Here is a 14925-nt window from a genome sequence, read left to right as displayed (position 1 = left end):
AATCGCAAGTAAAGAGATCAAAACAGTAATCAAAAACCTCCCCCCAAATAAAATTCCAGGACCAGACAGCTTCTCTAGAGAACTCTACCAAAAACTCAAAGAAGATTAATACCTATCCTCTCAAACTATTCCAGAAAATTGAGGAAGTTTCCTAACACATTCTACAAGGCCAGCATCACCCTGATACCAAAGACAGACAAGGACAACACAAAGAAGGAAAAATACAGGCCTATATCATTGATGAATGTAGATACAAAAATCCTCAGCGAAATATTGGCAAACTGAATGTCACAATACATTGAAAATATCGTACACCATGATCAAGTGGGATTTATACCGGTATATTGGAGACACAGGGATGGTTCAACATCTGCAAGCCAATCAATGTGATACACCACATTAACAAATGAGGGACAAAAACCACAGGATCATCTCATTAGATGCAAAGTATTCGACAAGATCCAACATCCATTTATGATAAACACACACAATAAAATGTGTATAGAAGGAAAGTATCTCAAAATAATAAAGCCCATACATGGCAAACTCACAGCCAACATCATACTCAATAGGGAAAAACTGAAAGTCATCCCTCTGAGAAGAGGAACAAAATAAGGGCACCAACCCTCACCGTTCTTATTCAACATGGTACTGGAGGTTTTGGCCAGAGCAATTAGGAAGGAAAAGGAAATAAAAGGAATCCAAATAGGGAATGAAGAAGTGAAACTCTCGCTGTTTGCAGGTGACATGATCTTATGCATAGAAAACCCTAAAAATATCCATCAGAAAGCTACTAGAAATAATTCACAATTACAACAAAGATGCAGGGTACAAAATTGACTTACATAAATCAGTAGCATTTCTATACTCTAATCACGAACTAACAGAATAAGAACTCAAGAACACAATCCCATTCACAATTGCAGCAAAAAGGATAAAATATCTTGGAATAAATTTAACCAAGGAAGTGAAAAACCTATACAATGAAAACTACAAGAGTTTCCTGAAAGAAATTGATGACGACATAAAGAGATGGAAAGACATTCCATGCACATGGATTGAATGAAAAAACAGTTAAAATGTTCATACCAGCTAAAGCAATCTACAGATTCAATGCAATCCCAAATACAACCCCAATGACATTCTTCACGGAAATAGAGCAAAGAATCCTGAAATTTATATGGGACAACAAAAACCAGAATTGCTAAATCAACCCAGAGAAAAAAAGAACAAAGCTGGAGACATCACAATCCCTGACTTCAAAGTATACTACAAAATTATAGTATTCAAACAGCATGGTACTGGTACTAAAACAGGCACACAGATCACCTGAATTGATTTGAAAGCCCAGAAATCAAACCCTACATGTGTGGACAGCTGATCTTTGACAAAGGAGCTGAAAACATACAATGGAGACAAGAATGTCTCTCCAACAAATGGTGTTGGGAAAACTGGGCAGCCACATATAAAAGAATGAAAATAGAGCATTCTTTTATGCCAGTTACAAAAATAAACTCAAAATGGATCAAAGACTTAAAGGTAAGACCTGTAACCATAAGACTTCTAGAAGAAAATATAGGCAGTGCAGTCTTTGATATTAGTCTTAAAAGGATCTTTTCAGACAGCATATCTTGTCAGACAAGGGAAACAATAGAAAGAATAAACAAGTGGGACTTCATCAGACTAAAGTGCTTCTCCAAGGCAAAGGAAACAAGGATTGAAATGAAAAGACAACCCACCAACTAGAAAAAAATATTTGGAAATCAAATATCTGACAAAGGGTTAATCTCTATAACATACAAAGAACACACACAACTCAACAACAAAAAATCAAACAACCCAATCAAAAAATGGGCAGGGGATATGAACAGTCATCCAAAGAAGATATATGGATGGTCATTAGACACATGACAAGATGTTCATCCTCACTGATCATCAGGGAAATGCAAATCAAAACTACACTAAGATATCACCTTAAACCCATTAGAATTTCTATAATTACCAAGACAAAAAGTAAATGTTGGAGAAGTTGTGGAGAAAAACGGACCCTCATTCACTGCTGGTGGAAATTAAAACTGGTTCAGCCATTATGGACAACATTATAGAGATTTCTGAAAAAGTTAAAAATAGAAATACTGGCAGGTGGGACCAAGATGGCAGAGTGAGTAGTCTTCTTTGTCTCTCCCCCTTAGAATCTACAACTAATTGGACATTCATCGGTTAACAAAGGCTATCCATATAGCATCTCAAGACACCTGAGAGACCCATGCTGCTGTACATCAGAGGGCAGATGGACTTCCCCCCCAGAAAGAGGTGGACATAGGTGAAAACTCTCTGACCCCCTACCTGTGGACAGCCTAGTACCTGCAAGAGGCTCTTTTCCAGCGGACTCCCCCATAGCACCGTCTCACACCAAGGGCAGGTGTGTGCACTCACTGGTGGAGCGATGGTGGAAACAGGTGACTACAGCCCTACCTAAGCTCCCTGTGATTACACCTAAGCCCAGGGGGAAACTCCAGGGTCCCACACCCGCTGGCAGGGAAAGCCTCTGCTCGCCATTAGCAGAGAGACCCCACCCAGCATTCAGAACATGGGGAGGCTCCCAAGGAACGGAGTTCCAAGCAGGGCAGCAGCCCGCCAGCCGCTGCCAGGCTCACAGACTCTGGCTGTGTCTCAGATAGTGAAAGAGGCACCCAGAGATCCCCGGGGATGTGCTTGGGGGCTGGGTGGCCCTCCAGTGCCTTGCTCCACAGCCCAGGGGGAAACTCCAGGGTCCTGCACCGGCAACAGGGAAAGCCACTGCTTGCCATTAGCAGAGAGGCCCCACCCAGAATTGAGAATGCCAGGGAGCTCCCAAAGAGCATAATTACAAGAAAGGCAACAGCTCACCAGCCGCCGCAGGACTCACAGACTCTGGCGGTGCCCCAGAGGGTGCAAGAGGCAGCCAGAGATCTCGAGGGCATGGTCAGGAGCTGGGTGGAGCTCCAGGGCCCGGCTCCATGGCCCAGGGGGAAACTCCAGGTTCCCACAGCAGACTAAGCAAAAGCCTCTGCACAGCACTATTGGAGAGGCCCTGTCCGGCAATCACAAGGCTGGAAGGCCCTGAGGCAAAAGTAGCACAGCTAGGTGAGCTAACCACAGACTGCAGAAGATACCCAAAGCTCTGCTGCAACCTATAGTGGACAAGTGAGATCTTGTGGGCTCTGACAGAGCTGAAATTATAGGTGATCTTGCTCCTGGGTGCTGGGAAAGCCCATAACACCGCTGCAGACCCCAAGGAGGGAGTGTGTCTAGGTGGTCTGCAACAGTAGGCACCAGCAGCCTGAGGCCCCCTTGTAATTGCCCCCACAACTGAGGAGGGACCCCACAGGACCACTGTGACCACGAGGAGGGGTCCAGGTCCAGTCAGTAACAGCTGACAGGGTTCCTGGTTGGTGCAGTCTAAACAGCTGCTCCTCCCCTACACCAGTTGAAACTGGTGGAAGCAGTAACTAAACTCTATCTCTATGTGGAGACACAAATCCATGCCATCAAGCAGTATGAAAAAATATATTAAATCTCCAGAACAGAAGAAAATGACAAGTACCCAGAAAACAATTCCAAAGACGATGAAATCTATAACCTAAATGACAATGAATTCAAAACAGCCATTATTAAAAAACTCAAGGAGTTAAAAGAGAATTCAGGTAGACAACTCAACGAGTTCAGGAGCTATGTCACAAAAGAGTTTGATACTATAAAGAAGAACAAGTTAGAAATACTGGAGATGAAGAACACAATGGAGGAGATTAAGAAAAATTTGGACTCTCTGTAAAGTAGGGCTGATAATATGGAGGACAGAACTAGCAATTTGGAGGATAGGAATATAGAAATGCTGCAGACAGAGGAGGAGAGAGGGAAGTAAGACTAAAAAGAAATGAAGAAACTCTCGGAGAATTATCCGACTCAATTAAGAGATGCAACATAGGGATTATAGGTATCCCAGAAGGAGAATAGAATGAGAAGGGGGCAGAAGGCCTGTTCAAATAAATAATGGCTGAGAACTTTCCAAACCTGGAGGGAGAGATGGAACTTCAAGCGACAAAAGCCAATAGATCTCCAAACTTTATCAATGTAAGAAGACCAACACCAAGGCATATAGTAGTGAAGCTAGCAAAAGTCAATGACAAAGAGAAAATACCAAGGGCAGCCAGGCAGAAGAAAATAACCTACAAAGGAACCCCCATAAGGCTATCAGCATATTTCTCAGGAGATACCTTACAGGCTAGAAGAGAGTGGAATGATATATTCAAAACTCTGAAGGAGAAAGGCCCGCAGCCCAAGAATTCTCTACCCAGTGAAAATATCCTTCAAATACGATGGAGAAATGAAAACTTTCCCAGATAAACAAAAGTTAAGGGAGTTCATTGCCACAAGGGCTCCTCTTCAAGAAATGCTCAGGAAGACCCTCATACCTGAAAAATCAAAAAAAAGGGAAGGGGTTACAAAATCCAGAACAAAGGTGATAAGCAGAAGGACAATAACAGAAAGTAGCAGTTCTCCATCAGAACAGGTTAGCAAAAGTTAAATAAAACATTAAAGACAAAAGGAAGGGAAACACCATAAATAAATATAACCTTGTCATTTTAACCACAAAATCACCACACAAGAAGGAAGAGGAAAAAAAATCTGACAATAACAACCGAGAAGGGGAAGAGAAAAGGGATGGAATGTTTTAATTTTAGGAAATAAGAGGCTATCAGAAAAAGGACTATCTCATCTACGAGATGTGTTATACAAACCACCGGGTAACCAGTAAATAAATAACAAGAATAAAGACACAAATTACAAATAAGAAGACACCCAGTACAGAAATTTACCTACCTGAATTAGGAATCCAAAATTCATGGGACGAGAAACAAAGGAAATGAAGAGAACTGGAAAAGAAGTGATAAAATGGCAGCAGTAGGCCCCCACGTTTCGATAATCACTCTGAATGTAAATGGATTGAACTCTCCAATCAAAAGAAATAGAGTGGCAGGATGGATCAAAGAACAAGATCCAACAATATGCTGCCTCCAGGAAACACAGCTCAGCCCCAAAGACAAACACAGACTCAGAGTGAAGGGATGGAAGACAATACTCCAAGCTAATAATGAACAAAAAAAAAAAACAAAACAGGTATTGCCATACTTATATCAGACAAAGTAGACTTCAAAGCAAAACAGATAAAGAAAGACAAAGAGGGGCAGTTTATAATGATAAAAGGGACACTCCACCAAGATGACATAACACTTATAAATATATACACACCCAACACAGGAGCACCAAAATTTGTAAAGCAACTATTAACAAAAATACAGGGAGACATCGAGAGCAATACAATAATAGTAGGGGACATCAACACCCCATTAACATCAATGGATAGATCATCCAGACAGAAAATCAAAAAGGAAATTATAGAATTAAATGAAAAATTAGACTAGATGGACTTAATAGATATGTAAAGAACACTTCATCCAAAACCAGCAGGTTACACACTCTTCCCAAGTGTGCATGGAACGTTCTCAAGGATAGACCATATCTTGGGAAACAAAGCAAGCATCAATAAATTCAAGAGGGTTGAAATAATATTGAGCATCTTTTCAGATCATAATACTATGAAACTAGAAATCAACTACAAGAATAAAGCTGGGAATGGGGCAAAAATGTGGAGACTAAACAACATGCTACTGAACAAACATTGGATTATTGAAGAAATTAAAGAAGAAATTGAATATCATCTGGAGACAAATGAAAATACGCCATATCAACTTATTTGGGACGTAGCAAAAGCAGTCCTAACAGGGAAATTCATTGCAATGCAGGCTCACCTCAATAAGCAAGAAAAATCTTACATAAACAACCTCAAATGATACCTAAAAGAATTAAAAAAAGAACAAACAAAGCCCAAAGTCAGTAGAAGGAGGGAAATAATGAAAATTAGAGCAGAAATAAACGATATTGAAACTAAAAAGACAGTAGATAGGATCGATGAAACAAAGACTTTGTTCTTTGAAAAAATTAACAAAATCAGTAAACCCTTAGCCAGACTCACTAAGAAAAAAGAGAGAAGTCTCAAATAAATAAAATTAGAAATGAGAAAGGAGAAATCACAACATATACCAAAGAAATACAAAGGATCATAAGAGAATACTATGGAAAACTATATGCCAACAAATTGAACAACCTAGAAGAAATGGATAAATTCCTAGACTCTTACAACCTCCCCAAACTGAATCAGGAAGAAATAGAGAATCTGAATAGATCAATCACAAGTAAAGAAATAGAAACAGTAATGAAAACCTCCCCAAAAATAAGAGTCCAGGACCAGATGCCTTCTCTGGAGAATTCTACCAAACATTCAAAGAAGATTTAATGCCTATCCTTCTCAAACTATTCCAGAAAATTGAGGAAGATGGAACACAACCTAACACATTCTATGAAGCCAACATCACCCTGATCCCCAAACCTGACAAGGACAACTCAAAGAAGGAAAACTACAGGCCAATATCACTGATGAACATAGATGCGAAAATCCTCAGCAAAATTTTGGCAAACCGAATACAGCAATACATCAAAAAGATTATACACCATGATCAAGTGAGATTTATACCAGGGACACAGGGATGATTCAACATCCACAAGTCAATCAACGTGATTCACTACATTAACAAAATGAGAAACAAAAACCACATGATCATCTCAATAGATGCAGAGAAAGTGTTCAACAAGATCTAACATCCATTTATGATAAAAACCCTCAATAAAATGGGTATAGAAATAAAGTACCTCAACATAATAAAGGCCATATATGACAAACCCACAGCCAACATCATACTTAATGGACAGAAACTGAAACTCATCCCTCTGAGGACAGGAAAAAGACAAGGGTGCCCACTTTCACCACTCCTATTCAACATAGTACTGGAGGTGTTGGCCAGAGCAATTCGGCAGGACAAATACATAAAAAGAATCCACATAGGCAATGAAGAAGTAAATCTCTCGCTGTTTGCAGACAACATGATCTTATATATAGAAAACCCCAAAGAATCCATAGGAAAACTATTAGAAACAATCAACAGCTACAGCAAAGTAGCAGGGTATAAAATGAACATACATAAATCAGTAGCATCTACAAATGCTAAAAATGAACTAACAGAGAAAGAACTCAAGAACTCAATCCCATTCACAATCGCAACGAAAAGAACACAATACTTTGGGATAAATTTAACCAAGGAAGTGAAAGCTCTATACAATGAAAATAACCAGGCTTTCTTGAAAGAAATTGAAGATGACATAAAGAGATGGAAAGTCATTACAAGCACATGGACTGGAAGAATAAACATAGTTAAAATGTCCGTACTACCTAAAGCAATCTACAGATTCAATGCTATCCGAATTAGAATCCCAATGACACTCTTTACAGAAATTGAACAAAGAATCCTAAAACTCATATGGGGCAGCAAAAGACCCCAAATTGCTAAAACAATCCTGAGAAAGAACAAAGCCAGAGGCATCACAATCCCTCACTTCAAAGCATACTACAAAGCTACAGTAATCAAAACAGCATGGTACTGGTACAAAAGCAGGTGCACGAATCAATGGAACAGAATTGAAAGTCCAGAAATAAAACCACACATCTATGGAGAGCTAATCTTTGACAAAGGAGCTGAGGACTTACAATGGAGCAAAGAAAATTTCTTCAACAAATGGTGCTGGGAAAACTGGACAGCCACATGTAAAAGAATGAAAATTGACCTTTCTTTTTCAGCATTCACAAAAATAAACTCAAAATGAATCAAAGACCTAAAGATTAGGCCTGAAACAATAAGTCTTCTAGAAGAGAATATAGGCAGTACACTCTTTGACATCAGTTTCAGAAGAATCGTTTTGAACACCATAAGCCCTCAGACGAGGGAAACAATAGAAAGAATAAACAAATGGGACTTCTTCAGGCTAATAAGCTTCTTCAAGGCAAGGGAAAACAGGATTGAAACAAAAACACAGCCCACTAATTGGGAAAAAATATTTACAAGTTATTTATCCGACAAAAGGTTAATTTCCATAATATATAAAGAACTCACACGGCTCAACAACAAAAAATCAAACTGCCCCATCAAAAAATGGGCAGGGGACGTGAACAGACATTTCACCAAACAAGATATACGTATGGTCAATAGACACATGAAAAGATGCTCACCATCACTAATCATCAGGGAAATGCAAATCAAAACTACACTAAGATATCACCTTACACCTGTTAGAATGGCAAAAATAGACAAAACCAAGAATGACAAATGTTGGAGAGGCTGTGGAGATAAAGGAACCCTCATACACTGTTGGTGGGAATGCAAACTGGTGCAGCCACTATGGAAAACAGTATGGAGATTTCTCAAAAAGTTGAAAATAGAAATACCTTATGACCCAGCCATTCCACTACTGGGTATCAACCCAAGAACCTGAAATCAGCAATTCCAAAAGTCACATGCACCCCTATGTTCATCACAGCATTATTCACGATAGCCAAGATTTGGAACCAGCCAAAGTGCCCAGCAACCAATGATTGGATAAAGAAGATATAGTATATAGACAATGGAATACTACTCAGCCATAAAAAAGGACAAAGTAGTCCCATTCACCACAACACGGATTGACATTGAGGGTATTGTGTTGAGTGAAATAAGCCAGACAGAGAAAGATGAACTCTGTATGACTCCACTCATAGGTGATAGTTAACATATAGACAAAGAGAACTGATCTGTGGTTTCCAGGGGAAAGAAGGGGTGGGAGGAGAGCACAAAGGGTGAATTGGTGTACCTTCAGCATGACTAACAATAATGTACAACTGTAATTTCACAAGGTTGTTAACTATCATAATCTTAATAAAAAAATTAGAAATACCATAGGAACCAGCCATCCTACTACTGGATATCTATCCAAAGAAATTGAAATGGCAATTCTAAGAGACTTACACATCCCTATGTTCATTGGAGCATTATTCACAATAGCCAAGACGTGGAAGCAACCTAAGTTCCCATCGAGTGGTGACTGGATAAAGAAGATATGGTGTATATATATACAAGGGGATACTACGCAGCCATAAAAAATGACAAAGTCATCCCATTCACAACTAGATGGATGGATCTTAAGGGTATTATGTTAATCGAAATAAGCCAGATAGACAAATTCAAACACTGTATGATTCCACTCATATGTGGAAGATAAACAAACACATGGACAAAGAGAACAGATTAGTGGTTACCAGTGGGGAGGGGAGTTGAGAGTGGGTACAAAGGGTGAAAGGGTGTACCTATACAATGACTGACAAATAATGTGCAACTTAAATTTCACAATATTGTAAACTATCATAACATCAATAAAATAAAATAAAAGCAAACTGTGTTTTAGGTTAGGATCATAGGAATGAGTGTACTATATATTTTCATGTAAATGGACATTAAGAAATTCAGTATAAAAAATCTAGGATGAAAAGGATATCATTATGGAATTGCATATGAGAAATAACCCTTACCACTTCAAAACTGGTCCAGGTGTCTTGACTGGGAAGTCTATTAAATGGTTAGGGAAAATAAAGTAATCAATTCTATGCATTTTATTCTAGAAAACTGAAGTGCTGGTGTATATCCCAACTTTCTTTATGAGGAGAGATATTCCCTGATATCAAAAGCAGACAAAGGTATTATAAGAAAAGAAAACAACAGAGCAATATCTGTCATAACCATTTATGCAACAACTCTAATAGAATTTTATTAAATTGAATCTAGTATTATGTAAAAACAATAATGTGCCATTTTAGGCTTACCCCAGAAATTTACAGTTGGTTTAATATTGAAAAATGAAATAATCATATTAAGAAACTGAAAAGGAAAATTTTTTAGTACCTCAATAAATGCACCAGAGCATTTTAAAGTTTCAACATCCATTAGGAATAAAAATTTTGACCAGACTGCTATTAAATGGGACTTTCTAAACCTGATAAAGTTCACCAACAGAAAACCTACAACTAACATCATATACTATATTAAAAAATGAAATACATTTCCACTGAGATTAGAAACAAGACAAGTAGGATCTTCTAATTCTATTCAATATTGTACTGGAGATTTTATCCAACACAACATGGCAAGAAGAAAAATTTAATAGAAAGTGTTTAGTTTGGAAAAGAGGAAATAAAATTGTGTTTATAAGTAGATGACAAGATTGTACAGGTAGAAATCTAACTGAATCTACAGAAAATTTATTAAATTAAAAAATGAACTTATCGTCATTTCAAAAGAAAGATTAGTATATGCTGCCCATACAAAATTAGAAATAGAAATTTAAAATACCTGTTACAAATACTTTAAGATGATAAAATACTTCAAAATAAACCTGAAAAGATATATATGAAAAGCCTGAACACTAATAATTAAGAAACATTTTAAAAGATGTTAAATAAACCTAATTAAATGAGTATATACCATGTTCATTTACTGGAATATTCAATATTGTTAAAATATCAAACTTTCTCAAATGTATCTATAAATTCAGTGCAACACTGATAAAAACCCGAGCAGGTATTATTTTTTGGTAGGTTTTGGGAAGATGAAAGTAAAATATGTGAAGAAACACAAAATACCTAGAATAGCTGAATTAACTTTAAAAAGGAGGAACAAAGTTCTAATACAAATGCTAAGACAAACAATAACCGCTTTCCAGTTTTATTCCAAAGCTACAGTTCTTAAAATTCTACTTCAGTGAAACGATATTGATAGAACAGGAATGGACCCATGCATATATGAACAGTGAACTTCCCACAAGGCAAAAGCAAAAAGATCATTTGATGGGGAAAAGATAGACTTTGTAAAAGTAGTGATGGACTAATTAGATGCACATACACAAATATTGAACATTGATCCATAACTCACACAAAGATTCACAGAAAATGGTTCACAGGTGTAAATGTGATACCTGAAAATCTAAAAATTTCAGAAGAAAAATAATTGGAAATATTAAAATGACCTTCGGTTATGTAAAGATTTCTTAGATACAACACCAGAAAGAAAACTGATAAAATAAAAATTTGATACATTGGACATCAAAATTAAATCTTTTGCTCTTCAAAAGATGGTTTTAGGAGGAATTAAAACCAAGGTATATTCTGGGACACAATATTTTCAAGTAATGCATCTCCTAAAGGTCTTGTTCCACACTATATACAGAGGTCTCACAACTCAATAATAAAAATAATAATAAATAGCCGAAATGTTTGAAAAATCACTTTACCAAATAACATATAAAGAGGGCAAATATGCACATAAAAAGTTGCTTGGCATCATTATTCACTAATGAAATTCTATTTAAAACTTCAATAAGATAAAACTATATAACATATGTATGATGACATATGTGTGTGTGTGTGTGTGTGTGTAGAGAGGAATAGAGACTTTCATTCACAGTTGGTGGAAAAGTAAAATGGTATAAATATGTGAAAACAATTTGTTATAAGAATCATTGTCTTAAAAATTAAACTTGCATTTAATGTAATTTAGTCATTTCACTCCCATTTAATGAAGACGGAATAGATCTGATTCGGAGTGGGGGTTGCACAGAATGGAATAACTGAAATGATACCATATGCGTTAAAGAAAACAAACAAAAGCAAAAGCCAAGTGGTAAACAGGTGATGGAAACTCAGATAAAATGACAAGTAATGGTAACTAATATCTGTCCCTGAGGGAAAAGTAAAACAACACGAACAACAAATCAAGGAAGCAACCTCATATTTGCATAATGCCTTGTTTTAATTTCCTAAATGTTTTTAAATCATGTAATTAGGCAGTGTTTAAACATTTCTACTGCATCAATCATCCGAGGAGACCTCTGTGGAAAAGCAGACTCTTGATGGGCATGCTCTACAGGTACAATATTTTAATTAAGATTCCTGTATGGTACAAAAGGAAAGTTAATCAAAATTAAAAAATTGGAAGAAAGGCAGGAAGGAAAGAAGGAAGAGAGGGAGGGAGGAAGGAAGAGAAGGAGGGAGGAATTAAGTCAGGAAGGAAGAAAGGAAAGAAAGAAGGAGAAGTCAGTGAATACCAATTGTCCTTGACAAAGGGAAACCTCAGGGCATTTTCTTGTGCTCCCAAATACTTGAGGGATAATCACCAAATTGCTTGGCATGCCCTCAGGGAGAGTTTGAAAAGTGAAAAAGATTCATAAATTGTTCTCACTTTTCCATGAAAGAAACACATGAGGGAGTCGAGACAGAAGCTTCATCACAGGTAAAAAGAATATTTAGTGTGGTGTCTTCTGTTCCTAATATGGACAAATTTCAGGGACACATCCAAAGTTCCACATTAATCCAATGGTGAAGCCCTAGCAAAATGTGACCATTTCTGATTCAGTTCTCTTTGCCTTCTTCTACTCCATAACGCCTGAGCAGGACTAGGACCCCTCTCCTTTAGTCTTCATATTAATGTTTCAAGTATTTTCACATGGGTTGACAGACTAAATGCACAAAAGCACCTTTGAAACATCATCATGCCATTGCTTATAAAATATTCATTTTAAATAAATAATTATATCTTAATGCAGCCCAAAACTGAGATCAAATGAAGCATAACTAGACATGAATTCTTAAAAATTGGAAAAATTAAGAAGCTGCAGGTATTCAGTCTCTCCTTTTGATGTCCTTCCAAATTCTTAGTTATTTCATGTGTCTAGGCTCTTTATTGTGACCTTCATGATATAATTGATTGTTTTATGATTATTTAAATAAATAAATTTAAATAAATTTAGATTCCAGATTTCTTGATGAGACATAAGAGGATTTTCACCACACATTGAAGTATGAAAAGTATTATTTGGATATTAACAGACTTTAAGTACCCAGTTTTATAGAAATGGTACAATGTTCTTCAATTTCAAGTGGTATCTGACAGAAAGCAGTTATAATTATCTCAAAGAGAGTAACTTAAAAGAATGTCAATTGGTATTCAACAAAGATATTAAATTGTGAAAAAGCACTGTGGCTCCTTCCACAGAATGCTAAAGCTTGTGAGAAAAAAAGTTTTGTTTTTCTTTACCTTACAGATAAACCTGCAAGGAAACACAAAATCTAACAATGCTAAATAAATTCATTGTAATGGGTATCACAGAATGCCCTGAGCTTCAGGCTCCATTACTGGGGCTCTTCCTCATCATCTACATGATCTCAGCTGTGGGCAACTTGGGCATGGTCATCCTCACCAAGATGGACTCAAGGCTACAAACATCCATGTACTTCTTTCTCAGACAGCTGGCTTTTACTGATCTTGGATATTCAACAACCGTGGGACCCAAAATGTTGGTAAATCTTTTTGTGCATCAAAATACAATCTTCTGTTATTTTTGTGTTATACAATAGCTTTCTTTTTTATGTTTATTATTAGTTAACACTTTATTCTGTTGGCAATGTCCTATGACTGTTATGTGGCCATCTGTAACCCTCTTCTGTATCCAGTTATCACGTCATAATGTGTTTGTCAGGTGCTTGTGACAATCCCCTCTCTCTATAGCACATGCTTCTGTTCTACTCACTGTAAAGATTTTTAATTTATCTTTCTGTGGTTATAATGCTGTCAGTCATTTCTATTGTGATTGTTTCCTTTGTCATCCTTGCTCTGCTCAAATACACAGGAAATTGAATTGATTATTCTGATTTTGGCCAGTGGTGATTTGATTTCATCCCTTCTGATGTTTCTTGTGTGTTACCTGTTCATCCACATAGCCATTCTCACGATGAACTCTGCTGAGTGTAGGTACAAGGCTTTTTCTACCTGTGCATCCCACTTGACTGTGGTCATAGTATTTTATGGGACTTTGATATTTATGTATGTGCAGCCCAAATACAGTCATTCATTTGCCACTGATTTGTTTGCAACAAATGCCTTTGCATTTGTTGATTATTAATCTTGGTTACTACACTGTCATTGACTCAAAAATGATAGTAAATTTTGTAGTGCACAAAAATGCAATTTCCTACACCCAGCTAGTATGCCTTGAGATCTTCATTATCACTGAACTGATTATTCTATCATCAATGGCCTATGATCACTATAAACCCATCTGCAAACCTCTTCTCTACTTGGTCATCGTGACAGAGAAAGTGCTTTGGGGGCTGGAACTTACTCCTTATCTATACAGCCTATTTGTGTCACTATGCCCACAATTAAGTTATTTAACTTGTTCTTCTGTGGCTCTAGCATCATCAGTTATTTTTAATGTGACTGCTTCCCTCTGGTATCGTTGTCTGTTCCAACACACATGAACTGGAATTGAGCATTTTGATCTTTTTCAGCTGTAATTTGCTCTTTTCCCTCTTGATTGTTCTAGAATCTTGTATGTTTATCCTTGTGGCCATTCTCAGAATGAACTTAACCGAGAATAGCTACAAAGACTTCTCCACCTGCAGCTTCCATCTGACAGTGGTGATTTTGTTCTATGGAACCTTATTGTTAATTTACCTGCAACCCAAACCCAGCGGTACTTTGATATTGATAAAATGGCCTCTGGGTTTTACACCTTGGTGATCCCTATGCTGAATCCATTAATTTACAGGCTAAGGAACAAAGTAGAAGATACTCTGAAGAAAACTGTAAATTCCTGTTTAATTTAATCTAAATGTTCAGTTGCCAAGGTGAGTTTAAAAATTTTTGTTTGATCCTTGTCAGAAGAATTATAGCATCAAAAAGTAGAAATATTTTACCAGATTAAATTTTCATCGCTTTCTGGACAAAACACTTCTTTCTATATCTCCCTGTACTCTTCTCCACTTCAACGGAATAAATAAGTATTGTAGCCAGATAATGTGAGTCTCAATGATTTTCAAGTTCGTATTGGAACCTATTTTATTTAGAAATA

The 14925-nt window shown here is 37.0% G+C and overlaps 2 pseudogenes; both read left to right on the top strand.

Moving 5' to 3' along the window:
• The first annotated feature begins 2709 nt into the window (after positions 1-2709).
• LOC139081314 (olfactory receptor 8K3-like) lies at positions 2710-13917 on the top strand (annotated as a pseudogene).
• A 31-nt stretch (positions 13918-13948) lies between these two features.
• LOC139081313 (olfactory receptor 8K1-like) lies at positions 13949-14680 on the top strand (annotated as a pseudogene).
• The last annotated feature ends 245 nt before the right edge of the window (positions 14681-14925 follow it).

This window comes from Equus przewalskii, unplaced genomic scaffold (genome assembly GCF_037783145.1).
Source record: "Equus przewalskii isolate Varuska unplaced genomic scaffold, EquPr2 contig_452, whole genome shotgun sequence".
NCBI lineage: Eukaryota > Metazoa > Chordata > Mammalia > Perissodactyla > Equidae > Equus > Equus przewalskii.
This window is presented reverse-complemented; position numbering and strand designations above follow the sequence as displayed.